Raw genomic sequence first — 26,805 nt, forward strand, 5'->3', positions numbered from 1 at the left:
AAGTGATCTAATTGAAAAGGCAAAAAAATTTAAAACTGATCCTGATTTTGCACGAAGGGAGGATATTCTTCAAACATCAGTCGAGAAATTTCAGACCAATCTCAAGGATCGTAAACATTTACAATTTACACGAGATCTGACTGATTTTAAAGAGAACAGGGCCTACGGGTATCAGGTGGTGAATCAAACTGAGGTGTCTTCCTCGGATATTGATACATCTGACACTGAACGAGTAGATAACTCTAACAATCTCCGGGGAAGAAGTGGACACAATAGGTCGAGATGGCGTCCACCAAGGAATCAGCACAGACAAAGGGATATGGGGGGAGGAAGGGGGGTACAACATTCCTCCTCGGGATCATCATCCTCTGTATCACAATCTTTTTTGGACAGAGGTCCAACAGTAGGATACGACCTGAGGAGAAGAATGTAATTGATCAAGGGCAAATTATCAATTTGTCATCATATGAATTGTCTAAAGATGAATATTGTGTGCTGCAGAAGGGTCTTAATTTTGTACCAACTAATACATTCAACTGCTTTAATTGGGTCAAAGATCTGAACCTATTTGGTCGCAATCTGAAATGGAAACTTTTCTTTAAGCAACATGACCGTGAACAGTGTCTCCAATTGGGTTTATCTGAAGAGGACATAGAGGGCCTGGAAGCTCTGACTAGTCTCCTAAGGGAGAACGAGCAACCACAGGGTTTGGGCCCTTTTACTACCCTAAAAAATAGAAGCACCAGGATGCCACCTAATAATGAGGTTTTGAGCATTGATATTTTTACTAAGATGGTGGAGGAGGATCTCCATAAAATTTCAAGTATAAATCAGAGCCATCCATCCAATCTTTCCCGTTCTGAAGAGTTGGCTCTTGAGGGACTTGAAAAGAATGCTAAAATAATTATTAAAGCCTCGGATAAGGGAGGTAACCTGGTGCTTTTGGATCATAATAAATATAGGGCAATGTGCTATGCGCTCTTGAATCATGAGGACACATATGAGGTCTTACGGGATAATCCAACATCTGGATATAAAAATGAGTTATTATCCATTCTAAGAGAAGCAAAAGAGAATAGGGTGATTTCGGATAATGAATTTCGGTTTTTACTTCCGAATTCTCCCACAATAGCAACTTTTTATGCATTACCGAAGGTGCATAAGGGGTTTGAACCACTTAAAGGTCGCCCTATAGTTTCTGGAATAGACTCGCTCACTCAGAATAGTGGTGTATATCTGGATAAAGTCCTAAGACCATTTGTGACCACATTACCGTCCTATATACGTGACACATCACACTTGTTGAACCTGCTGGAGGGTGTTGTTCTGGAGGAAAACACCCTGCTGGCGTCCATCGATGTAGAGGCACTGTATAGTTGCATTCCACATGAGTGGGGCTTGAAGGTGGTTACCCATTTTCTACAAATGAGAGCAGTTGAGTGTCAAACACATAATTGTTTCATTAAAAAATTGTTGGGATTTGTCCTCACCAGGAATTACTTCCTCTTCGATTGTAAGTACTTCCACCAGCTCAGGGGGACTGCGATGGGGAGCCCCTGTGCCCCCACGTATGCTAATATCTTCCTGGGCTGGTGGGAGGAAACCCACATTTTTGGGGGGGAAGAGGAGTGGTGGACTCCGTTTATTAATCTGTGGGCCAGATATATCGATGATATTCTGATATTCTGGTCTGGCCCTGAGTCAGATTTCCTTCGTTTCATTGAATGTATCAATAGGAATATAGTGGGACTAAGGTTTACCTCAGAGTGTCACACCACAAGTATTAACTTCCTAGATTTGACGATTTCAAAGAATGATGATGGAAGGATCAGTACGTGTACCTATCGGAAGCCTACTGCAACAAATAGTCTGTTGAGATGGACAAGCCATCACCCGGAACCTCTGAGGAGGGGGATACCCAAAGGGCAGTTCCTTAGGGTTCGAAGGAACTGCACGGAGTTGAATGTCTATAGAAAACAGGCCAATGACCTATACAATAGATTTAGAAACAGGGGTTATCCCCCACGTTTCTTGGATGGGCCATGGCATGAAGCATTTATAGCGGATAGGCCCTCTCTCCTCCAGTCAAAAAAAGAAGATACTGTCAGGGACACTGTTGTCAGACTTATTGGCACCTATGATGGTCAGTCAGACAGGGTGTACCATGTTCTCAAAAAGCACTGGGGGATACTTTTAGCTGACCCGAATTTGAAGGGGCTGGTACCATCTAAACCCTCCATTACATATAGAAAAGGGAGATCTATAGGGGATCGGCTTGTGCACAGCCTCTATCAAAGACCTAAGGGAACGGGTACATGGTTAGATAGAAAACCTTTGGGCTTCTTCAAGTGTGGGGACTGTACCAAATGCAAATATATGCTTCAATGTAAAACCTTTATGAGTTCACACAATGGCAAGACCTTTTATGTGAGGGATTTTGGAAACTGTAAATCAACAGGTCTGGTCTATAAGGCCACGTGTACCTGCCCATTGGACTATGTGGGAAAAACCACTAGAGAATTAAGGGTGAGGGTGGGTGAACACCTGGGGGATATCAGAAACAAACGTGATACCCCTGTCGCCAGACACATCAATGGTATACATCAGGGTCGAATGGGTGACATCACTTTTAATATGATTGAACTAATCAAACCAAGGGCTAGGGGAGGTAATCTGGACAATCTAATTCTGAGACGGGAGTGTGAATGGATGTTCAGATTGCAATCGGTCTTCCCTAATGGGATGAATGAATGCATTTCATATGCCTGTTTTTTATGATCTTTTGATTCTCTGGTTGGTTGAACTTGCCCTTTTCTGTTATAGGGGGTTATGATAAGGGGCTCTATATGTCTGGCATATTGGATGATGCCTGTATGGCATGGACCACATTGTATGGTTGATTTGATTTATCGCATAGCAATATGCATATTTTTATTTTTCTATATTCCTTGAATTTTTGATGTGCAGCACTATGCCGAATATGAGGACATTGGTACTGCTAGACTTACTATTTATCTGTGAAGTGCTGGGGTTATCCTTACTGTGACAAATCTGACTCCTGGGACTCTGTATTGCGGGCAGACTTTTTGTTTTTTTGTTATTCTCTGTCTATTTCATGTGATGCGCTCTTGTTTCTATGGTTACATCACTGAGCAGGGAGAAAACATGTGATCGGAAGTTCCGGCCCCATTTGTGATGCGTCCTTTGTTGGTTTCCATGGGCGTGTCCGGGAGCAAAGGGGAAACATGTGACCGGAAGTCCCGGCGCCATCTTTGATTCCCCTCCGTCCTGCCCGCACAGGATGGTTCCGGAGGCTACAGCCCGCTGAGGGGGTTGCGCGACCGGAAGTATGGGCGCTATATTGGATACGCCCCACGGTGGAACGCACGCTAATGACCCCCCTCCGTTTTGAAAATCGAATGCAGCGGCGGGCTTTCAGGTATATGACATTTTTTGCTGCACACCTGGCTCTCAGTTATTTGCATCTTCACACCGATTGGACTTCCGGATAGTGGGTGGTATGCAATACAATCAGACCGGTTATTTAAATCCGGTTTCCTAGACTCCTGGTGCCATCATTATTGAGGTATCAGGCATGAAGCAGCAACAATATCTCTGATAGGACTATTCCTCCTGATGAACCGCTACGGCGGGGAAACGCGTTGAGGGTCCCCCATGAGACATGATAAGTGACCTTTTTATCATTTGTTGATTGTATTTGAGGATGTTTATCTCTCCAAGTGAGAATAGCTGCTGATTTGACCTTCTTTTGAGGTCATTCTATCTTTGTGGGTCACATGATATCATGATATGGTAAATGTTTTTATTGCTGTATTATCTGTTTGGTCTACATAAGTCCTAGGGCATTCTGATTTTTTCATTACTGTTCTATCCTGGAAATTGTTTTCCCCTCTGTGATATTAGGGAGCACTAGGGAAGCGAGGGATAGTCCTCGTTGAGTGGGGGCGCCAATGTCGTACTATTAGGGTGCCAACCTCCACGGATAGGAAGGTATCAGTCAGGCCTTAATGTAGGGCTATGCAGCACCTTATACTAGGTCTAATAATTGACATTTTTTCAACGTCACTGGGAAGGTGTGTTTTATGATCATTAATAAAATTGTGTTTTTTAAGGGGATTTTTATGTACACAAAGTCAAACAGGAACAAGATGGCCCCTTGTGAAGCTACTTACTCCATCTTTTGATAAGGGCAAAAGTAAAGGCAAAGTCAAACAGAACAGGAACATGGCTCAGAGCCTCACAGTCAGTTATCAGGGACTTCGGTGGGCAGGCCATGTGAGAAGGCTCCCGGGCCATAGTATGGTCCTCCTGTTCTGGCAGTCCTATCTGAGACTCATCCTCTAATCTCTGGAGTTGAGTCTGAGCCGCAGCCTGACTCTCAGTCTGACTCTGGGTCACAGCTGCCACATACGTACATTCTGGTGTATAGGTACATTTTCCCTCCTCGCACAGGATCTCAGGTGGGTCACTTACTTCCTCCTTCCCTGTAGCATTTACTTGCAAAGGAGAGACATAGTGGGACACCATCCTCCCCAAATCTGTGCCTAGCAACACATTGATGGTATGGCCTCTGATACTCCCACTTCTCTCAGTCCTTTCCCTGCTCCTCAGTCCAGGTGCTCATGGTAAATGGGCATGGAAGGGCTGACCCCGCCAACCACAGTTACAGACATAGTCTTTCCTGGTATGATATTGGCAGGGTTTACCATTTCTGGAAGCACCAGAGTTACCTCTGCTCCAGTGTCTCTGAGACCAATGGTAACTTTATTGCCAACAGTGACAGATTGACAGTTCTCATTGGTCCTCATCTCAGAGCCGGCCACAAAGAGGGCAGAAGGTGAGGAGCCAGATGGCTTTGTGGTTGTAGCTGGGCGTTTCTCCCAATCAGGACAGACTGTGCTAACATGTCCCACTTTGCTACAGGAGAAGCATCGGCGTGTACCGCCTAAAGAATGTCTAGTCCCCAGGACCACATAGAATGTGGGCTTGGAAAGCAGTGGTGATTGGCTGGCAGAGGGAGAAGGGTCCCTGTTTGGCTTACTTCCCTTTCAGGTGAACCCCGAGGGCTTCCGCACCTCAGGCATCCTGTTAGTCACATAACAGTCTGCAATCTTTGCAGTTTGTGGCTCTCGATCACACACAAATTGTCATACATCCGTGGGGCACATATGAAGAATCCGATCCTTGACCGTAAGATCCGTTAAGTCCTCCAAATTGTTAACAGAAAGTCCCCTGATCCATTGGTGGAACGTGGTCCTTAAGGTGCTCACAACATCCGCATAGCTGTCAGATGATCCACGTTGTAGGTTCCGGAACTTTCTCCGATACACTTGTGGGGTTAGGTTATATTTCCTGATCAGGGCCTCTTTTATTGCCTCATAGCTCCCATCTAGTTCTGGTGGGAAGCCAACAAAAACTTCCAAGGCTTTACCTCTCAAACCTGGAATTAAGTACTGTGCCCACTGCTCATGAGGGAGATGATATTGCCTGCAGGTTTTTTCAATCCCCCCGAAGAAAAGTGTGGTGCCCCTGAGGGTTCAGTTGTCACAGAGGTACTGCACCTCCTCCTGAGGTGTGGTACCCCACTATCCAGGTAGGGTGGAGACACCTGACCACACTCCAACACCTGCACCCCACACCACAAAGTAGTGTAGCAAAGCACCTTCGGCGGCTCCCTGCTTGGAGTGTAGCATAGCACCCCTTGGTGGCTCCCTGCTTGGAACACGAAACGAGCTGGGAGGTGGGTGGAGTTTAGTTCACATAAAAGAGCGGGAAGAGTTGAGTCAGTCAGTCTTTCACTCAGTCAGTGAGTGAGGATGTAGAAGGACAGAGAGTGAGAAAGAGAAGATCCCCGGGAGAGGGATGGAAGAAGGAAATGCTGCAGCAGGCCACAGTGATCTGGGTCTGCTGGCACAAGAAAGAGACAGAGAAAGGAAGCTTGATTCTCCATTGGGAAGAAGGATTAGCACGGAACGTGAGGAGAATAAGAGAACAAGGACCAGGGTTAGAGGAGAACCCTTTTCAAGTTCTAAGCGCAAGGCCGGGGTCCGGTCCCCGAGGTTATATGGATACTAATGGTCCTGCAGCAGACACCGGAGGAATAGAAGTAGTGACCACTTTATTCCCACTCAAGACTTAGGGGCACAACAGCAACCTATTAGTGAGCCGGGACTTAGTAGCAAGGAGTCCCCGAAGCAGGCTACAGCTGTCTGCCGTACAAGTGGAGTTCATAGGAACATCTGACAGGAGGAACTCCAGTGTAACTCAGTACTAGGAGTACTTCATTCAAAGGCGCTATAAGAGGAGACGTTCAGAAAAGGCACATATGTTGGCGGAGTGTTGGAAAGGAGTACTTCATCTTGCCTGGAAAGTTGGCTGAGCTCCTGACCCGGAGGACACGGCATAGAAGCGGGCACTACAGACCATGAGTAAAGCTTTGGTACTACATGCCCTGGTGTCCTCCATTCCTTCCTGCGTCTGTCCGCCTGGCACTGCTACATCCCCTGCGCCTGACACTACACCATCTACGTGTCACTTCACCTACACTGCCCTGGGACTACAGCCCTGCCTGTGGAGGGCTATAACATCACTTCTGCACCACACCATCTGTCCCAGAGGATCTGTCTGCAGCGTCGGCTTACATCTCTATTGCCGAACACCACAGGTGGCGTCACGAATCACTTATAAACTTTCACCACCATAAGCAAACTGAAACAACCCCTTTTGTAATGGAGCCCCAGGGCCACAGACTGGGTCACTGCTGCCGTGACAACCCCCCAATTGAGAAGATCAACAGGCCCGGTACCGAGTACCCCACGGCCCTGGTGAGTGAGGGCGCTCCAAATTTTGGCGTCACGAACAGGATGACGAAGCTCAGTGCAACCGGGTTCTGTGTGCCTACGATTTATTGGATTTAAATAAAATCTCCAGCGTGCAGAAGAAGGGCGTGACAACATGGGTGGTCCTAAGAAAAGACCGCAAACTGTCCTGGGCCTCCCCTGTCTGAACTTCTATGCGACATCAACATGGCCCACCCCCCGAGGGGTTCGTATACTGGCCTGGTATAGAGGAGTAGGAAGAAGACGCCGCCCTCAGAAGGAGGGGCGGGAGCCGGTGGCGGGAAAAAAGTCGAGTCAGGAAGAAGGAGGAGAAGACGCCATGATGGAAGGAGAGAGGAGGCCTGAAGAGCGAAGGGAGGTTAAGCTGAACCTTCCCGGCGCAATGGCTGAAGGCTCTGATCTGGCTTCTGGCATGAACCGTCAGCAGCTGGAGGAGGAAATAGCCCAGCTGACTACCCGTCTACAATTGAGGCAGGAGGTGTTATGGAAATTAAGCTGGCAGCACGACCTGGAGGGGCCTACGCCATCGGCATCTCTAGTCCCGGTACCTTCCCCCTTGGTACACGCTGCCGCTGCTGCCATACTGGCATCTTCACCGGCGGTATCCACCACCACCGCACTGGACTTTTCTCAGGCAGCGCCAGTTTACATCTCTATCTGTCAGTACAGTTGGTCACGGCCTGTCCCACGGCCCTGGTGAGTGAGTGTGCTCCAAAAGTATTTAAGTCCGTATCCTTCTCCATCACAGGGAAGTTTTTGTAACGCCGCTGTGTTTGGACCTTGTTTCACGGCGTTACTCTGCATTTCTCTGCTTTAACCCTTCGCTCCTTTCCCTCTAATGAGCTGGAATGCTGTTGTCAGTTACCTGTGTGGATGCTGCTCAGTTCCCAGTCCCGCTGCGTAGCCGTACATGCGTGTGTGGTTCCGCTGCTCTGCGTGACCACCCGCTGGTGCGGTCCCTGGCTGCCGCTGTGGAAAGCTACCCGTGGGTTAATGGGTCCTCTGCACTGTGTATGGCTTCCCACGTGTGTTCAGGCTTGCAGCTCTCGCCAGGTCCTTTGCATTGCTGATTTCTGTCTGACTTTGCCTATTGTGCACATGGCCACACCTCCCCTGCTTTTATGAGGAATGGGTGTGTGCTACAATTGCTGCTCCAGCCTATCGCTGTGAGGCAGGTCCTATATAAAGTTGCCTCCCCTTTGGGGCATTGCGAGAGCTTCGCATTGAGTTCCTGAACCTAGCCATGTGAGTTTGTGTGTTCAGCTCCTGCTCTGATTCTGATCAGTTCTGGGGTAGCTAGCTATTGCTCTTCGTCCCTGTGTGAACTGTGTTTTGTATCTTGGCCTGCTTTGGGGGCATAATACCCAGATCACCCTTCCTGGAGGCTGCATATCCAGGCCCGTCCATGTTGTGTCTTGTTTCCTGAACCCTTGATCCTGGATCTGTTCCTGCACCTGACCCTGCCTGAATTGTGTCTTGTTTCTCCGCCTGCTCTGAGGGCAGAAATACCCAGATCGCCCTTCCTGGAGGCTGCATAATGTTAGGAACGACGGAACGCACTAAATAAAAATAATAAAGTGCGTTTGCCGCTCGGGGTCCACCGTGCAGTAGGTGATATAACCGCTGCTAAGTGGTGGCAGGAGCAATATGGCAGTAATGCGCACAGGGTTAAATGTCACCCAGGTGCGCAGAGCAATCTCTGTTAAGTCACAGAGATGCCAAATAAACACAAATGCACAGACTGAGCTTGTTGAGGTCACAGTACTCAGTATAAATACACACACGGTATCAGGTCACAGGAGTAGCCCAAGACGGCGGCACCACACCCGTCTAGACCTACCGTGTGTGTGGCGTCGCAGCTGCGGACGCTAAGGAGAGCTGCTACTGCAGCGTGGCGTGGACACTGCCGCTAAACGACAAAGCTATGACGCAAGCGCAATGTCGGACGCTAGCAGCTGTGGATGTTGCAGCAAAGGAGCGCTGGCGCTGATTCTAACTCAGTCCCTAACCACATACGTAATATCAGAGGGATGGGGTTTTATAAAGAGTCATTCACCAGAATCATACATCCGTCCTCATACACACAGCAGCAAGTAAGTCTATACTAGCGCATGGCGAAACAGACATGCACGCCTTTTATAGCAGCCGGGACCTTCTGCAAGCTTCCAGATCTCTGAAATGGACCAATGAGATCTGGAGCAGGACCTGAGCACATGACCCCCGATCTCCAATGGGAGATCGTCCCATGGGCATGCTCAGTAGGAGGGCAGAAGGACAGCCTCAGGAGAGATTTGCTGCAAGGCAATCTCCTCTGCAATCTCCTCTGCAGTAGATAAACAGCAGGAGACTGCAGAATGTGAGGGTCTGGATCCCTGCAGAGTAAATGCAGAAATCCGACGCCTAACACATATCCAGGCCCATCCATGTTGTGTCTTGTTTCCTGAATCCTGGATCTGCTCCTTTACCTGACCCTGTCTGAACTGTGTCCTCTGTGTGATGTTCCTCAGGCCCCTCCGTGTCTTGAACCCTGTGCCCAGTGACTGTGACTCTTTGCTACCTGACTTGCTGTGAGTTATCCTGGGTTCATCTTGGAAGTAGGAGTCCTGGGTAACCACTGAGTTTCTGCTACGCTGTGCTCAGCTGGTTATTCGGTGCAATTCCCTGCCAGTTCCAGTTCAACCCGGCGGGGTTTGCACCAGACCACTTGGGTTCCTTTCTAGGTTGGCCAGATGTCCGGAGCCTGATGACCGTGGCCTCTCGTCCACAGCCTGATGACCATGGCCTGATGTCCAGTGTCTGACGACCCCTTCCAGATGTGCTGTGCCTGATGTCCTGATGTCCACCTGATGTCCTGATGTCCACCTGATGTCCGCCTTGTGCCCTTATGTCCAGATGTCCTGTCCGTGACCTGTTCCAGATGTCCTGTCCGTGACCTGTTCCTGATGTCCAGTCCATGTTCCTGATGTCCAGCCTGAGTCCGGATGTCTGTCCGCTTTCTGATGTCCACCCTGTGTCCAGATATCCAGTCCGTGGTTCTGGTGGTCCAAGTTGTGCCCTTAAGCCGGTCCTGTTCTTCTTCCTGAATGGAATCCTCCTCCATGGTTTCCGGGAGTCTCCAGCTCTGTTCCCCGGTGAAGGTACCGCCTGTGAGTCCTGAATCTGACCAGCCTATGCACGGTGCTGTAGTGCGAACATTTCTTTACCTGTGCTATCTGAGTCCTGTTCTGATGTCCTACCGTTACCCGTGATGGCTCCTGCCGTTGTCAGAAGGCTGCCTGAGGTTGGTGTCTTATGCTCTCCTGCTGTGCCGCTGCTATGCTTGAGGTTTGAGAGAGTGTCCATCCTAGTATGCCCGAGCCAGTTAACCCTGGACTGCATTTACCCATGTTGACCCCTGCCATCGTCTGAAGTCTGCCCAAGGTCAGTGTCTGATGTTCTCCTGCTGAGCCTGTGCTATGCCCGAAGCCCGAGAGAGAGGCCATTCTAGTATGCCCGTGCCAGACAATCCTGGACTGTGTCAACCCATGACCTCTTGCTTCGCCTGTCAACCTGACATGTCTTTCCTTCATGATGTGCATATTCAGGAACCTGGTGTTTTACGTATGTCTTTGCTTTATTTCAGTAAACGTTATTTTTCTTCATACCTGAAGTTGTGCGGTGTCTGTTAGTCCTCCATATTGCCTTCTTGTCCACAAGCTCAGCTGCCACAGACCCCGGTTGTTACCTTTCCCTTGTCCGGGTAGGTCCGGGTTCCCCCTGTGGTCCAGTGGGTCCACATTCCACGATCACCTGGGACGCATACCCCGTCGTTGTTATAGTTCAACGACACGGGAGCGTTGGCTGGGTAAGCCACGCTGCGCCCGCGATCATAACAGTTTTCCAAACATGGTCTCCTTGGATTCTTGCTCTGGTAGGGGGTTAGCGGAGGACTGTTACCCCTCTCTCTTTGAACCATCTGAAGCTTGAAAGCTTTCTCATCCCGGCGTTCCGTAGCCTCTCTCTCAGCCTGGCGCTCTGCAGCAGCAGCCTCTCTCTCAGCCTGTCGGTACTGTGTAATAAGCTGCAGGTGCAGATTGGGATCACATGTTCTCAGCTGTTGTAAGGCCATTTGTAAAGTAAAGTCCATAAGCTCCTCAAAATTGACATCACTGGCACCCCCAGAAGTTATCTCAGGTGCAAGAACTGACATTGCTGGGCCACTCCGAGGTGAGCTATCTCTTTGGCTAGGTGCTTCAGTATTTTGCTCTATGTCTCGCTCGAACAAGGTGCGCATCAGCATTTCTTTGGATTTTTCGGCTGTCTTTATTCCTCTCTGCTCACAGAGGTCGATCAGTGCCTCCTTGCTCTGCTTCTTGTATACGGCTGCCATATCAATGAACAGCCTTTTGCAAAATAAAAGCTAGAAAAGAAAAAAGGGGGAGGTAAACTGTATGCAAGTATGTCTAAGTAAGAACTGAATTGAACCTTGTAGAACTGGTGCACTACTCGCAAGGATAACAATTCTTTAGCACAGGGAATAATTGCTTAAACCATGCATTAATGCTCTAATAAAAATTCTATTCCTCCACTGCCACCAATTTGTCACATACCCGCTTTTCAGTATGTGACTTAGGGTTGTGCCTGCAAGGGTTTATTTATCTCCGCTCACTCAATCCAGAATTCAACCTCTGTCCTATGCTGCACTGGGAGCATAAATCACATCCGGACACAAACCACGCACCCCGCTTCACAGACGCTGCCACCACTCACCAAACATATGGGAAATGAGTCCCGGAAATACTACTACTACTGTCTGCCAATTACCAGGATCACTCACACTAAGGTTATGGGTTCTTTTAGAGTTTACAAGGTTCAAACTTATTAAAGTTTTAAGCTTTAATAGAAAGGTACAATGCTTACAATAAAAGGATATAAAATTATGTAAATAAAAAAGTGACATACAAATATGCAAAATAGTAATAAAATAAAAGGGAGAAACTTACAGAAATATCTAAACTTTGCATTCTGTTATTCTGTTTCCTGCGGGAGGAAATATGAAAATGGATAACATCAGCTTGGCTGTTCTCAATCTGTGAACAACTTTCTTTGTGGAGGGCCCACTTTATAAGCTTAGGGCCCCGTCACACATAGCGATCTCGCTAGCGAGATTGCTGCTGAGTCACAAGTGTTGTGACACAACAGCGATCTCAACAGCGAGATCGCTGTGTGTGACAGCGATCAGTGACCGGCCCCCCTGCCAGTATCGCTGATCGCTCTTGGAAAGCCCTGGACATTTCTTTGATCGCTGGTCTCCCGCTGGCCAGCACGCATCGCTGCATGTGACAGGCGGAAGACCAGCGATCAGCTGGTAACTAACGTGCACATCGGGTATCTAAGTGACGCACGTCCCTTAGATACCCGATGTGTACCTTAGTTACCAGCACGCTGATGCAGTGAGCTGGTAACTAAGGTACACATCGGGTTTCTAAGTGACGCACGTCCCTTAGCTACCCGATGTGTACGTTAGTTACCAGCTCCCTGCATCAGCGCGCTGGTAACTAATGTACACAGCGATGCCGCGTGCTCAGCATTGCTGGTGCTGATCGCTGGTGAAGCTGTCTGTTTGACAGCTCACCAGCGATCGTGTAGCGACTCACCAGCGATCCTGACACGTTGATATCGTTGTCGGGATCGCTGGTGAGTCGCTATGTGTGACGGGGCCTTTAGCCTGGAGATCAGATCTCTAGACCAGCCATTCATGTAAATATTCTAATTCCTGGTTGTGACTGGACCATGTCTACTTTACCAACAAATACATTATTTTTTTGAATAAATGGTCTTTGTCTTAAACTTTCTTTCCCATAGTAATTAGAAAGTGTCAGGTTGCAACTAGGTCCCATTTGGTGTCTCCCTTCAAAGACATAAGAGGTATGAAATGGTTCTAATTCTGTGTGTTCTCAGGTAGGCACCCTGGGGTCTGAGACCCTGAGACCAGAAAAGCTGTCTTTGATCAGGGTAACATAGGTCATGACTTTTGTGAAGAACTGCAGCTTAAGAACCGATGCTAATTTACTGTCAGTCATAAATCGCCTACAAATACATATTTTCACTACATATTTCATTGCAGATTTACATCTGTCTGATGGGAAGACTGCTATCTGGGTGGTAGTTGATCAATTCAGCAAACAAGCTCATTTTGTTCTTGTCACGCTCGCGCCTTTGCTGAATGGCGCGAGCCGGGGGTTTGTGGCCCCACTGTGCCACAAACCAGACTATCCTGGAAGGGACGTGACTACGACAGCTACCTCGGTCTTCACTGGAGCCTCTGATGGTGAGGTCAGGCTTGTGCGGCAGGTAGCTGTCGGGTGCCACTCCAGGGTGGTGTCTGGCTGTGGCTGCTGATCCCACTCAGGGACAAGTCACCTGGACAGGTGTGACTAACAGGCAGGCTGAGACACTGGGCAAGCAGGCACGGCTTGGTACACTGGCAGGCAGGCACGGCTTGGAGACACTGGGCAAGCGGGCACGGCTTGGAGACACTGGGCAAGCGGGCACGGCTTGGAGACACTGGGCAAGCGGGCACGGCTTGGAGACACTGGGCAAGCGGGCACGGCTTGGAGACACTGGGCAAGCGGGCACAGCTTGGAGACACTGGGCAAGCGGACACGGGCTTGGAGACACTGGGCAAGCAGGAGTGGTATATGAGAGAACAGGTTTGGACCTGTTCACACAGGAGGTGCAGGTATGGATATAGGCAGGAAGGAGTGGAATATGAAGGAACAGGTTTGGACCTGTTCACACAAGAGGTGCAGGTATGGATAAAGGCAGGAAGGAGTGAAATATGAAGGAACAGGTTTGGACCTGTTCACACAGGAGGTGCAGAGTAGGCAGAGCCGCAGGAGTGCGGAGTAGGCTGGACTCCAAGGGAGCCGGGCAGGCAGAGCGGCTAGGGAGCCGAGCGGGCAGAGCGGCAAGGGAGCCGAGCGGGCAAAGCGGCAAGGGAGCCGAGCGGGCAGAGCGGCAAGGGAGCCGAGCAGGCAGAGCGGCTAGAGAACCAAGCAGGCAGAGCGGCTAGAGAACCGTGCAGGCAGAGCGGCAAGGGAGCCGTGCAGACAGAGCGGCTAGGGAGCCTTGCAGACAGAGCGGCTAGGGAGCCGTGCAGACAGAGCGGCTAGGGAGCCGTGCAGACAGAGCGGCTAGGGAGCCGTGCAGACAGAGCGGCTAGGGAGCCGTGCAGACAGAGCGGCTAGGGAGCCGTGCAGACAGAGCGGCTAGGGAGCCGTGCAGACAGAGTGGCTAGGGAAGCAGAGCCTCTGACAGGGTGGAACCAAGGAAAGACACAGCAGACAAGGAACCACAAACAAGGAGACTGACAGACAGAGGTAAGACTGAGTTCAGACAGAGACACAGGGACAAAGACACAAGGACCAGGATATTCTGCCTCCTGGCAGGCGGACAGAAAACAGACAAGGCCCTGGGAACAAGACTCAAGGGCCAGGATATTCTGCCTCCTGGCAGGCGGGCAGAGAAGTACTAGGCAAGGTACCAAGACACAGGAATACGCAGTAAGATCCTTCAGAGAAGGCAAGACATAGGACAGGTCCTGGCTAGCTCAGCAGCAAGGAGCTAACTGAGTTTAGACATTGCACAGGCCATGTTTCAGTGGATGTGGCAGGGTTAAATAGTCCAGGGCTCTAGGTAATTGGTCAGGGACCCTTTAGCCAGGTGCACCCTGACTGCATAAGAACCAGAGAGTTCAGGCGCCGCCCCCCTATACACACAGTCAGGAAACATGGAGAGCAAGCAGGAAAACAAGAGGCATAGCACATGGAGCTCAGGGTTGGCAACAGACAGAATTCACAGCATGGCTTGAAGCAGAAAGTAAGTTGGTGTGTGGGGGATGGGAGGCCATGCAGTGATGCCAGCAGGGTTGTTACAGTTCCTTTGTCAGGATTACCTAATGTGGAAACACTCTCCAGGTTGTTTATTTCTCATATTGTAATGGGTCGCCCTCCCAGGGCCGTGGGGTACTCGGTACCGGGCCGGTGTCAGGGGGATGTGCCACAGCAGCGGTGACCTGGTCCGTGGCCCTGGGCGCCCAAGTAATGGGGGAATGTAATGTAGATTAAGTGGAATGGAATAGTTTGTGACGCTACCTGTGGTGCTCGGCAAGGGAGGTATTAAGCCGACGCTGCAGACAGATCCTCTGGGACAGATGGTATGGTGCAGCAGTGATGGTATAGCCCTCCACAGGCAGGGCTGATGTCCCAGGGCAGTGTAGTTGTAATGGTTGTGGAAAGGCGCAGGCAGTGTAAAAGATGGTACCCAGATGTAGCGGTGCTGAATGGGTTGGCGCGAGAATGAATGGAGGACACCGAGGCTTGCAGTTCCAAAGCTTTACTCACAGTCTGCAGTACACAAGGTTGCCTGCCTCCGGGCCGTGTCCTCCGGGTCAGAGACTCAGCCAACCTCCAGGCCAGATGGAAAACTCCTCTCCAACACTCTGCCAACATGTACCTTTCCTGAACAACTCCTCTATTGCGCCTTAAGGTGTGAAGATCTCCAGTACCATGGTACTCTGGAGTTCCTCCTGTCAGATGTTCCTAACAACTCTACTCGTATGGCAGACAGCTGTAGCCTCCCTTCTCCGGAGTCCTGGCTCTCTATTCAATTGCTGTTGTGCCCCAAGTCTTAGTTGGGAGTAGTGCATTTACAGCCAACTACTCCACCAGTGTCTGCTGCAGAACCATAAGTGTCCATACAACCTCGGGGACCGGGCCCCGGCCGTGTGCTGAGAACCTATAGGCAGGGTTCCTCTTCCAACCCACGTCTCCTCTCTGTTCTCCTACTCCTTCGTTCCGTACTGATCCTTCTCTCTCTTATGGAAGCTTAGGTTGCAGTTCTACGTTTTTCTCCTTCTGTTCCTTTCCCGTGCCAGCTGGCTCAGATCACTGAGGCAGCTGCAGCACTCCTTCCTCCATCCCTTCTTCCAGGGATCCTCACTCCTGTCTGAGTGACTTCTTACCCACCTGACCTTCTGCCAGAATGAACCTCTAATCCTACACTTTCCCACTCTTTTATATATCTCAACTCCACTCACCTCCCAGCACATCCAGTGTTCCAAGCAGGGAACCACCAGAGGTGCTCTGCTACTCTCTAAGCACTGAGCCGTAATGTGGTTGTGGTTGTGCAGAACTACCCTGTTGTGTGGGGTGCGAGTGTTGGAGCGTGGATAGGAGTTCCCACCTTACCTGGATGGTGGGGCACTACACCTTAAGAGAAGGTGCAGTACCTCTGTGGCGACTGAGCCTCAGGGGCGCCACAGTATGGTTACAGGGGATCCCTCTGAACATTGTATCTGATAGGGGAGTACAATTTGTCTCTAAATTTTGGAGAGCTTTTTGCAGTAAACTAGGGATTGACTTGTCTTTTTCATCTGCTTATCACCCTGAAACCTATGGTCAGACTGAGAGGACAATTTAGTCTTTGGAACAAATTTTAAGGTGCTTTGTGGCAGCTCGCCAGGAGGACTGGTCTTCATTTTTATCTCTCGCTGAGTTTGCTTTTAACAGTATTGTAAATCAATGTACCAGGATCTCACCATTCTTCTGTAATTATGGTTTTCATAGCCATTTTGGTGAATTTTCTAGGATCAGTTCTGAATGCCCTGGGGTGGAGGTCGCTGTTCAGAGACTTGGGGATTTCTGGAGGGAGGTTCAAAAGAATATTGTAACTGCCCAGAATCGCCAAAAATGAAAGGCAGATAGATGTTCGGTGGGCCCTGTTTTTAAGATTGGGGATAAGGTTTGGTTGTCTTTTAGAAACATTAAACTTAAAGTGCCGTCGGTGAAGTTGGGTCCAAAGTTCATTGGTCCATATGAGATCCTGGACGTGGTTAATCCTATGGCATTTATAGTAAAGCTTCCTCCATCCCTTCGGATCCCTAACATATTCCATAAATCCTTATTAAAGGAGTATGTCCCTTCTGCATGGATCAGAGAAGACAGACACAGTATATGTTCAAAGGTTCAGTATAATATTGTAGCAACAGGTCACAGTACTATGCAAAGATAGTTCAGGGGTATTGCAGGAAGCAGGCTTCAGTATTACACGGTAAGCAGATATAAGTTCTGGCAACAGGTAGAGTCTGTACGAACCAACTGGCGAGAGTCTGAGGTCTGGGAGCACACAGTCCTAAAGTCCTGAGCCTGGACCGGGCTTCAAGCGGAGAGCAGGCCGCAGAGATGAATGAAGCGGAGCAGATCCGGACAGGAGAGGCGGTCAGGCAGGACGGCAGGTAAGTAACAAACGGGGAATCCCGAGGTATAGAAGAAGCAGGCACAATGCGAGTTGTCCAAGCTTGGCAGCATGTGAAGATCCAGATACACAAGCACAGGTATAATGTGCTGAGTCCCTTTAGTACACAGCAGGCAGGAAACAGGAAAAGTCAAACAGGAACAAGATGGCCCCGTGTGAAGCTACTTACTTCATCTTTGATAAGGGCAAAAGTAAGGGCAAAGTCAAACAGGAACAAGATGGCCCCTTGTGAAGCTACTTACTCCATCTTTTGATAAGGGCAAAAGTAAAGGCAAAGTCAAACAGAACAGGAACATGGCTCAGAGCCTCACAGTCAGTTATCAGGGACTTCGGTGGGCAGGCCATGTGAGAAGGCTCCCGGGCCATAGTATGGTCCTCCTGTTCTGGCAGTCCTATCTGAGACTCATCCTCTAATCTCTGGAGTTGAGTCTGAGCCGCAGCCTGACTCTCAGTCTGACTCTGGGTCACAGCTGCCACATACGTACATTCTGGTGTATAGGTACATTTTCCCTCCTCGCACAGGATCTCAGGTGGGTCACTTACTTCCTCCTTCCCTGTAGCATTTACTTGCGAAGGAGAGACATAGTGGGACACCATCCTCCCCAAATCTGTGCCTAGCAACACATTGATGGGTATGGCCTCTGATACTCCCACTTCTCTCAGTCCTTTCCCTGCTCCTCAGTCCAGGTGCTCATGGTAAATGGGCATGGAAGGGCTGACCCCGCCAACCACAGTTACAGACATAGTCTTTCCTGGTATGATATTGGCAGGGTTTACCATTTCTGGAAGCACCAGAGTTACCTCTGCTCCAGTGTCTCTGAGACCAATGGTAACTTTATTGCCAACAGTGACAGATTGACAGTTCTCATTGGTCCTCACCTCAGAGCCGGCCACAAAGAGGGCAGAAGGTGAGGAGCCAGATGGCTTTGTGGTTGTAGCTGGGCGTTTCTCCCTATCAGGACAGACTGTGCTAACATGTCCCACTTTGCTACAGGAGAAGCATCGGCGTGTACCGCCTAAAGAATGTCTAGTCCCCAGGACCACATAGAATGTGGGCTTGGAAAGCAGTGGTGATTGGCTGGCAGAGGGAGAAGGGTCCCTGTTTGGCTTACTTCCCTTCCAGGTGAACCCCGAGGGCTTCCGCACCTCAGGCATCCTGTTAGTCACATAACAGTCTGCAATCTTTGCAGTTTGTGGCTCTCGATCACACACAAATTGTCATACATCCGTGGGGCACATATGAAGAATCCGATCCTTGACCGTAAGATCCGTTAAGTCCTCCAAATTGTTAACAGAAAGTCCCCTGATCCATTGGTGGAACGTGGTCCTTAAGGTGCTCACAACATCCGCATAGCTGTCAGATGATCCACGTTGTAGGTTCCGGAACTTTCTCCGATACACTTGTGGGGTTAGGTTATATTTCCTGATCAGGGCCTCTTTTATTGCCTCATAGCTCCCATCTAGTTCTGGTGGGAAGCCAGCAAAAACTTCCAAGGCTTTACCTCTCAAACCTGGAATTAAGTACTGTGCCCACTGCTCATGAGGGAGATGATATTGCCTGCAGGTTTGTTCAATCCCCCCGAAGAAAAGTGTGGTGCCCCTGAGGGTTCAGTCATCACAGAGGTACTGCACCTCCTCCTGAGGTGTGGTACCCCACTATCCAGGTAGGGTGGAGACACCTGACCACACTCCAACACCTGCACCCCACACCACAAAGTAGTGTAGCAAAGCACCTTCGGCGGCTCCCTGCTTGGAGTGTAGCATAGCACCCCTTGGTGGCTCCCTGCTTGGAACACGAAACGTGCTGGGAGGTGGGTGGAGTTTAGTTCACATAAAAGAGCGGGAAGAGTTGAGTCAGTCAGTCTTTCTCTCAGTCAGTGAGTGAGGATGTAGAAGGACAGAGAGTGAGAAAGAGAAGATCCCCGGGAGAGGGATGGAAGAAGGAAATGCTGCAGCAGGCCACAGTGATCTGGGTCTGCTGGCACAAGAAAGAGACAGAGAAAGGAAGCTTGATTCTCCATTGGGAAGAAGGATTAGCACGGAACGTGAGGAGAATAAGAGAACAAGGACCAGGGTTAGAGGAGAACCCTTTTCAAGTTCTAAGCGCAAGGCCGGGGTCCGGTCCCCGAGGTTATATGGATACTAATGGTCCTGCAGCAGACACCGGAGGAATAGAAGTAGTGACCACTTTATTCCCACTCAAGACTTAGGGGCACAACAGCAACCTATTAGTGAGCCGGGACTTAGTAGCAAGGAGTCCCCGAAGCAGGCTACAGCTGTCTGCCGTACAAGTGGAGTTCATAGGAACATCTGACAGGAGGAACTCCAGTGTAACTCAGTACTAGGAGTACTTCATTCAAAGGCGCTATAAGAGGAGACGTTCAGAAAAGGCACATATGTTGGCGGAGTGTTGGAAAGGAGTACTTCATCTTGCCTGGAAAGTTGGCTGAGCTCCTGACCCGGAGGACACGGCATAGAAGCGGGCACTACAGACCATGAGTAAAGCTTTGGTACTACATGCCCTGGTGTCCTCCATTCCTTCCTGCGTCTGTCCGCCTGGCACTGCTACATCCCCTGCGCCTGACACTACACCATCTACGTGTCACTTCACCTACACTGCCCTGGGACTACAGCCCTGCCTGTGGAGGGCTATAACATCACTTCTGCACCACACCATCTGTCCCAGAGGATCTGTCTGCAGCGTCGGCTTACATCTCTATTGCCGAACACCACAGGTGGCGTCACGAATCACTTATAAACTTTCACCACCATAAGCAAACTGAAACAACCCCTTTTGTAATGGAGCCCCAGGGCCACAGACTGGGTCACTGCTGCCGTGACAACCCCCCAATTGAGAAGATCAACAGGCCCGGTACCGAGTACCCCACGGCCCTGGTGAGTGAGGTCGCTCCAAATTTTGGCGTCACGAACAGGATGACGAAGCTCAGTGCAACCGGGTTCTGTGTGCCTACGATTTATTGGATTTAAATAAAATCTCCAGCGTGGAGAAGAAGGGCGTGACAACATGGGTGGTCCTAAGAAAAGACCGCAAACTGTCCTGGGCCTCCCCTGTCTGAACTCCTATGCGACATCAACATGGCCCACCCCCCGAGGGGTTCGTATACTGGCCTGGTATAGAGGAGTAGGAAGAAGACGCCGCCCTCAGAAGGAGGGGCGGGAGCCGGTGGCGGGAAAAAAGTCGAGTCAGGAAGAAGGAGGAGAAGACGCCATGATGGAAGGAGAGAGGAGGCCTGAAGAGCGAAGGGAGGTTAAGCTGAACCTTCCCGGCGCAATGGCTGAAGGCTCCGATCTGGCTTCTGGCATGAACCGTCAGCAGCTGGAGGAGGAAATAGCCCAGCTGACTACCCGTCTACAATTGAGGCAGGAGGTGTTATGGAAATTAAGCTGGCAGCACGACCTGGAGGGGCCTACGCCATCGGCATCTCTAGTCCCGGTACCTTCCCCCTTGGTACACGCTGCCGCTGCTGCCATACTGGCATCTTCACCGGCGGTATCCACCACCACCGCACTGGACTTTTCTCAGGCAGCGCCAGTTTACATCTCTATGCTGTCAGTACAGTTGGTCACGGCCTGTCCCACGGCCCTGGTGAGTGAGTGTGCTCCAAAAGTATTTAAGTCCGTATCCTTCTCCATCACAGGGAAGTTTTTGTAACGCCGCTGTGTTTGGACCTTGTTTCACGGCGTTACTCTGCATTTCTCTGCTTTAACCCTTCGCTCCTTTCCCTCTAATGAGCTGGAATGCTGTTGTCAGTTACCTGTGTGGATGCTGCTCAGTTCCCAGTCCCGCTGCGTAGCCGTACATGCGTGTGTGGTTCCGCTGCTCTGCGTGACCACCCGCTGGTGCGGTCCCTGGCTGCCGCTGTGGAAAGCTACCCGTGGGTTAATGGGTCCTCTGCACTGTGTATGGCTTCCCACGTGTGTTCAGGCTTGCAGCTCTCGCCAGGTCCTTTGCATTGCTGATTTCTGTCTGACTTTGCCTATTGTGCACATGGCCACACCTCCCCTGCTTTTATGAGGAATGGGTGTGTGCTACAATTGCTGCTCCAGCCTATCGCTGTGAGGCAGGTCCTATATAAAGTTGCCTCCCCTTTGGGGCATTGCGAGAGCTTCGCATTGAGTTCCTGAACCTAGCCATGTGAGTTTGTGTGTTCAGCTCCTGCTCTGATTCTGATCAGTTCTGGGGTAGCTAGCTATTGCTCTTCGTCCCTGTGTGAACTGTGTTTTGTATCTTGGCCTGCTTTGGGGGCATAATACCCAGATCACCCTTCCTGGAGGCTGCATATCCAGGCCCGTCCATGTTGTGTCTTGTTTCCTGAACCCTTGATCCTGGATCTGTTCCTGCACCTGACCCTGCCTGAATTGTGTCTTGTTTCTCCGCCTGCTCTGAGGGCAGAAATACCCAGATCGCCCTTCCTGGAGGCTGCATAATGTTAGGAACGACGGAACGCACTAAATAAAAATAATAAAGTGCGTTTGCCGCTCGGGGTCCACCGTGCAGTAGGTGATATAACCGCTGCTAAGTGGTGGCAGGAGCAATATGGCAGTAATGCGCACAGGGTTAAATGTCACCCAGGTGCGCAGAGCAATCTCTGTTAAGTCACAGAGATGCCAAATAAACACAAATGCACAGACTGAGCTAGTTGAGGTCACAGTACTCAGTATAAATACACACACGGTATCAGGTCACAGGAGTAGCCCAAGACGGCGGCACCACACCCGTCTAGACCTACCGTGTGTGTGGCGTCGCAGCTGCGGACGCTAAGGAGAGCTGCTACTGCAGCGTGGCGTGGACACTGCCGCTAAACGACAAAGCTATGACGCAAGCGCAATGTCGGACGCTAGCAGCTGTGGATGTTGCAGCAAAGGAGCGCTGGCGCTGATTCTAACTCAGTCCCTAACCACATACGTAATATCAGAGGGATGGGGTTTTATAAAGAGTCATTCACCAGAATCATACATCGTCCTCATACACACAGCAGCAAGTAAGTCTATACTAGCGCATGGCGAAACAGACATGCACGCCTTTTATAGCAGCCGGGACCTTCTGCAAGCTTCCAGATCTCTGAAATGGACCAATGAGATCTGGAGCAGGACCTGAGCACATGACTCCCGATCTCCAATGGGAGATCGTCCCATGGGCATGCTCAGTAGGAGGGCAGAAGGACAGCCTCAGGAGAGATTTGCTGCAAGGCAATCTCCTCTGCAATCTCCTCTGCAGTAGATAAACAGCAGGAGACTGCAGAATGTGAGGGTCTGGATCCCTGCAGAGTAAATGCAGAAATCCGACGCCTAACACATATCCAGGCCCATCCATGTTGTGTCTTGTTTCCTGAATCCTGGATCTGCTCCTTTACCTGACCCTGTCTGAACTGTGTCCTCTGTGTGATGTTCCTCAGGCCCCTCCGTGTCTTGAACCCTGTGCCCAGTGACTGTGACTCTTTGCTACCTGACTTGCTGTGAGTTATCCTGGGTTCATCTTGGAAGTAGGAGTCCTGGGTAACCACTGAGTTTCTGCTACGCTGTGCTCAGCTGGTTATTCGGTGCAATTCCCTGCCAGTTCCAGTTCAACCCAGCGGGGTTTGCACCAGACCACTTGGGTTCCTTTCTAGGTTGGCCAGATGTCCGGAGCCTGATGACCGTGGCCTCTCGTCCACAGCCTGATGACCATGGCCTGATGTCCAGTGTCTGACGACCCCTTCCAGATGTGCTGTGCCTGATGTCCTGATGTCCACCTGATGTCCTGATGTCCACCTGATGTCCGCCTTGTGCCCTTATGTCCAGATGTCCTGTCCGTGACCTGTTCCAGATGTCCTGTCCGTGACCTGTTCCTGATGTCCAGCCTGAGTCCGGATGTCTGTCCGCTTTCTGATGTCCACCCTGTGTCCAGATATCCAGTCCGTGGTTCTGGTGGTCCAAGTTGTGCCCTTAAGCCGGTCCTGTTCTTCTTCCTGAATGGAATCCTCCTCCATGGTTTCCGGGAGTCTCCAGCTCTGTTCCCCGGTGAAGGTACCGCCTGTGAGTCCTGAATCTGACCAGCCTATGCACGGTGCTGTAGTGCGAACATTTCTTTACCTGTGCTATCTGAGTCCTGTTCTGATGTCCTACCGTTACCCGTGATGGCTCCTGCCGTTGTCAGAAGGCTGCCTGAGGTTGGTGTCTTATGCTCTCCTGCTGTGCCGCTGCTATGCTTGAGGTTTGAGAGAGTGTCCATCCTAGTATGCCCGAGCCAGTTAACCCTGGACTGCATTTACCCATGTTGACCCCTGCCATCGTCTGAAGTCTGCCCAAGGTCAGTGTCTGATGTTCTCCTGCTGAGCCTGTGCTATGCCCGAAGCCCGAGAGAGAGGCCATTCTAGTATGCCCGTGCCAGACAATCCTGGACTGTGTCAACCCATGACCTCTTGCTTCGCCTGTCAACCTGACATGTCTTTCCTTCATGATGTGCATATTCAGGAACCTGGTGTTTTACGTATGTCTTTGCTTTATTTCAGTAAACGTTATTTTTCTTCATACCTGAAGTTGTGCGGTGTCTGTTAGTCCTCCATATTGCCTTCTTGTCCACAAGCTCAGCTGCCACAGACCCCGGTTGTTACCTTTCCCTTGTCCGGGTAGGTCCGGGTTCCCCCTGTGGTCCAGTGGGTCCACATTCCACGATCACCTGGGACGCATACCCTGTCGTTGTTATAGTTTGACGACACGGGAGCGTTGGCTGGGTAAGCCACGCTGCGCCCGCGATCATAACAGTTTTCCAAACATGGTCTCCTTGGATTCTTGCTCTGGTAGGGGGTTAGCGGAGGACTGTTACCCCTCTCTCTTTGAACCATCTGAAGCTTGAAAGCTTTCTCATCCCGGCGTTCCGTAGCCTCTCTCTCAGCCTGGCGCTCTGCAGCAGCAGCCTCTCTCTCAGCCTGTCGGTACTGTGTAATAAGCTGCAGGTGCAGATTGGGATCACATGTTCTCAGCTGTTGTAAGGCCATTTGTAAAGTAAAGTCCATAAGCTCCTCAAAATTGACATCACTGGCACCCCCAGAAGTTATCTCAGGTGCAAGAACTGACATTGCTGGGCCACTCCGAGGTGAGCTATCTCTTTGGCTAGGTGCTTCAGTATTTTGCTCTATGTCTCGCTCGAACAAGGTGCGCATCAGCATTTCTTTGGATTTTTCGGCTGTCTTTATTCCTCTCTGCTCACAGAGGTCGATCAGTGCCTCCTTGCTCTGCTTCTTGTATACGGCTGCCATATCAATGAACAGCCTTTTGCAAAATAAAAGCTAGAAAAGAAAAAAGGGGGAGGTAAACTGTATGCAAGTATGTCTAAGTAAGAACTGAATTGAACCTTGTAGAACTGGTGCACTACTCGCAAGGATAACAATTCTTTAGCACAGGGAATAATTGCTTAAACCATGCATTAATGCTCTAATAAAAATTCTATTCCTCCACTGCCACCAATTTGTCACATACCCGCTTTTCAGTATGTGACTTAGGGTTGTGCCTGCAAGGGTTTATTTATCTCCGCTCACTCAATCCAGAATTCAACCTCTGTCCTATGCTGCACTGGGAGCATAAATCACATCCGGACACAAACCACGCACCCCGCTTCACAGACGCTGCCACCACTCACCAAACATATGGGAAATGAGTCCCGGAAATACTACTACTACTGTCTGCCAATTACCAGGATCACTCACACTAAGGTTATGGGTTCTTTTAGAGTTTACAAGGTTCAAACTTATTAAAGTTTTAAGCTTTAATAGAAAGGTACAATGCTTACAATAAAAGGATATAAAATTATGTAAATAAAAAAGTGACATACAAATATGCAAAACAGTAATAAAATAAAAGGGAGAAACTTACAGAAATATCTAAACTTTGCATTCTGTTATTCTGTTTCCTGCGGGAGGAAATATGAAAATGGATAACATCAGCTTGGCTGTTCTCAATCTGTGAACAACTTTCTTTGTGGAGGGCCCACTTTATAAGCTTAGGGCCCCGTCACACATAGCGATCTCGCTAGCGAGATTGCTGCTGAGTCACAAGTTTTGTGACACAACAGCGATCTCAACAGCGAGATCGCTGTGTGTGACAGCGATCAGTGACCGGCCCCCCTGCCAGTATCGCTGATCGCTCTTGGAAAGCCCTGGACATTTCTTTGATCGCTGGTCTCCCGCTGGCCAGCACGCATCGCTGCATGTGACAGGCGGAAGACCAGCGATCAGCTGGTAACTAACGTACACATCGGGTATCCAAGGGACGCACGTCCCTTAGATACCCGATGTGTACCTTAGTTACCAGCACGCTGATGCAGTGAGCTGGTAACTAAGGTACACATCGGGTTTCTAAGTGACGCACGTCCCTTAGCTACCCGATGTGTACGTTAGTTACCAGCTCCCTGCATCAGCGCGCTGGTAACTAATGTACACAGCGATGCCGCGCGCTCAGCATTGCTGGTGCTGATCGCTGGTGAAGCTGTCTGTTTGACAGCTCACCAGCGATCGTGTAGCGACTCACCAGCGATCCTGACACGTTGATATCGTTGTCGGGATCGCTGGTGAGTCGCTATGTGTGACGGGGCCTTTAGCCTGGAGATCAGATCTCTAGACCAGCCATTCATGTAAATATTCTAATTCCTGGTTGTGACTGGACCATGTCTACTTTACCAACAAATACATTATTTTTTTGAATAAATGGTCTTTGTCTTAAACTTTCTTTCCCATAGTAATTAGAACGTGTCAGGTTGCAACTAGGTCCCATTTGGTGTCTCCCTTCAAAGACATAAGAGGTATGAAATGGTTCTAATTCTGTGTGTTCTCAGGTAGGCACCCTGGGGTCTGAGACCCTGAGACCAGAAAAGCTGTCTTTGATCAGGGTAACATAGGTCATGACTTTTGTGAAGAACTGCAGCTTAAGAACCGATGCTAATTTACTGTCAGTCATAAATCGCCTACAAATACATATTTTCACTACATATTTCATTGCAGATTTACATCTGTCTGATGGGAAGACTGCTATCTGGGTGGTAGTTGATCAATTCAGCAAACAAGCTCATTTTGTTCTTGTCACGCTCGCGCCTTTGCTGAATGGCGCGAGCCGGGGGTTTGTGGCCCCACTGTGCCACAAACCAGACTATCCTGGAAGGGACGTGACTACGACAGCTACCTCGGTCTTCACTGGAGCCTCTGATGGTGAGGTCAGGCTTGTGCGGCAGGTAGCTGTCGGGTGCCACTCCAGGGTGGTGTCTGGCTGTGGCTGCTGATCCCACTCAGGGACAAGTCACCTGGACAGGTGTGACTAACAGGCAGGCTGAGACACTGGGCAAGCAGGCACGGCTTGGTACACAGGCAGGCACGGCTTGGAGACACTGGGCAAGCGGGCACGGCTTGGAGACACTGGGCAAGCGGGCACGGCTTGGAGACACTGGGCAAGCGGGCACGGCTTGGAGACACTGGGCAAGCGGGCACGGCTTGGAGACACTGGGCAAGCGGACACGGGCTTGGAGACACTGGGCAAGCAGGAGTGGTATATGAGAGAACAGGTTTGGACCTGTTCACACAGGAGGTGCAGGTATGGATATAGACAGGAAGGAGTGGAATATGAAGGAACAGGTTTGGACCTGTTCACACAAGAGGTGCAG

At 50.1% G+C, this 26,805-nt stretch overlaps 2 pseudogenes; both read right to left on the reverse strand.

Annotated features, from left to right (window-relative positions):
- Positions 1–242: 242 nt before the first annotated feature.
- LOC141055614 (uncharacterized) lies at positions 243–11,229 on the reverse strand (annotated as a pseudogene).
- A 1-nt stretch (position 11,230) lies between these two features.
- LOC141055615 (uncharacterized) lies at positions 11,231–24,415 on the reverse strand (annotated as a pseudogene).
- Between the last annotated feature and the right edge of the window lie 2,390 nt (positions 24,416–26,805).

Source organism: Dendrobates tinctorius, unplaced genomic scaffold, assembly GCF_039654945.1.
Source record: "Dendrobates tinctorius isolate UK_male_01 unplaced genomic scaffold, ASM3965494v1 ptg000189l, whole genome shotgun sequence".
NCBI classification, from domain to species: domain Eukaryota; kingdom Metazoa; phylum Chordata; class Amphibia; order Anura; family Dendrobatidae; genus Dendrobates; species Dendrobates tinctorius.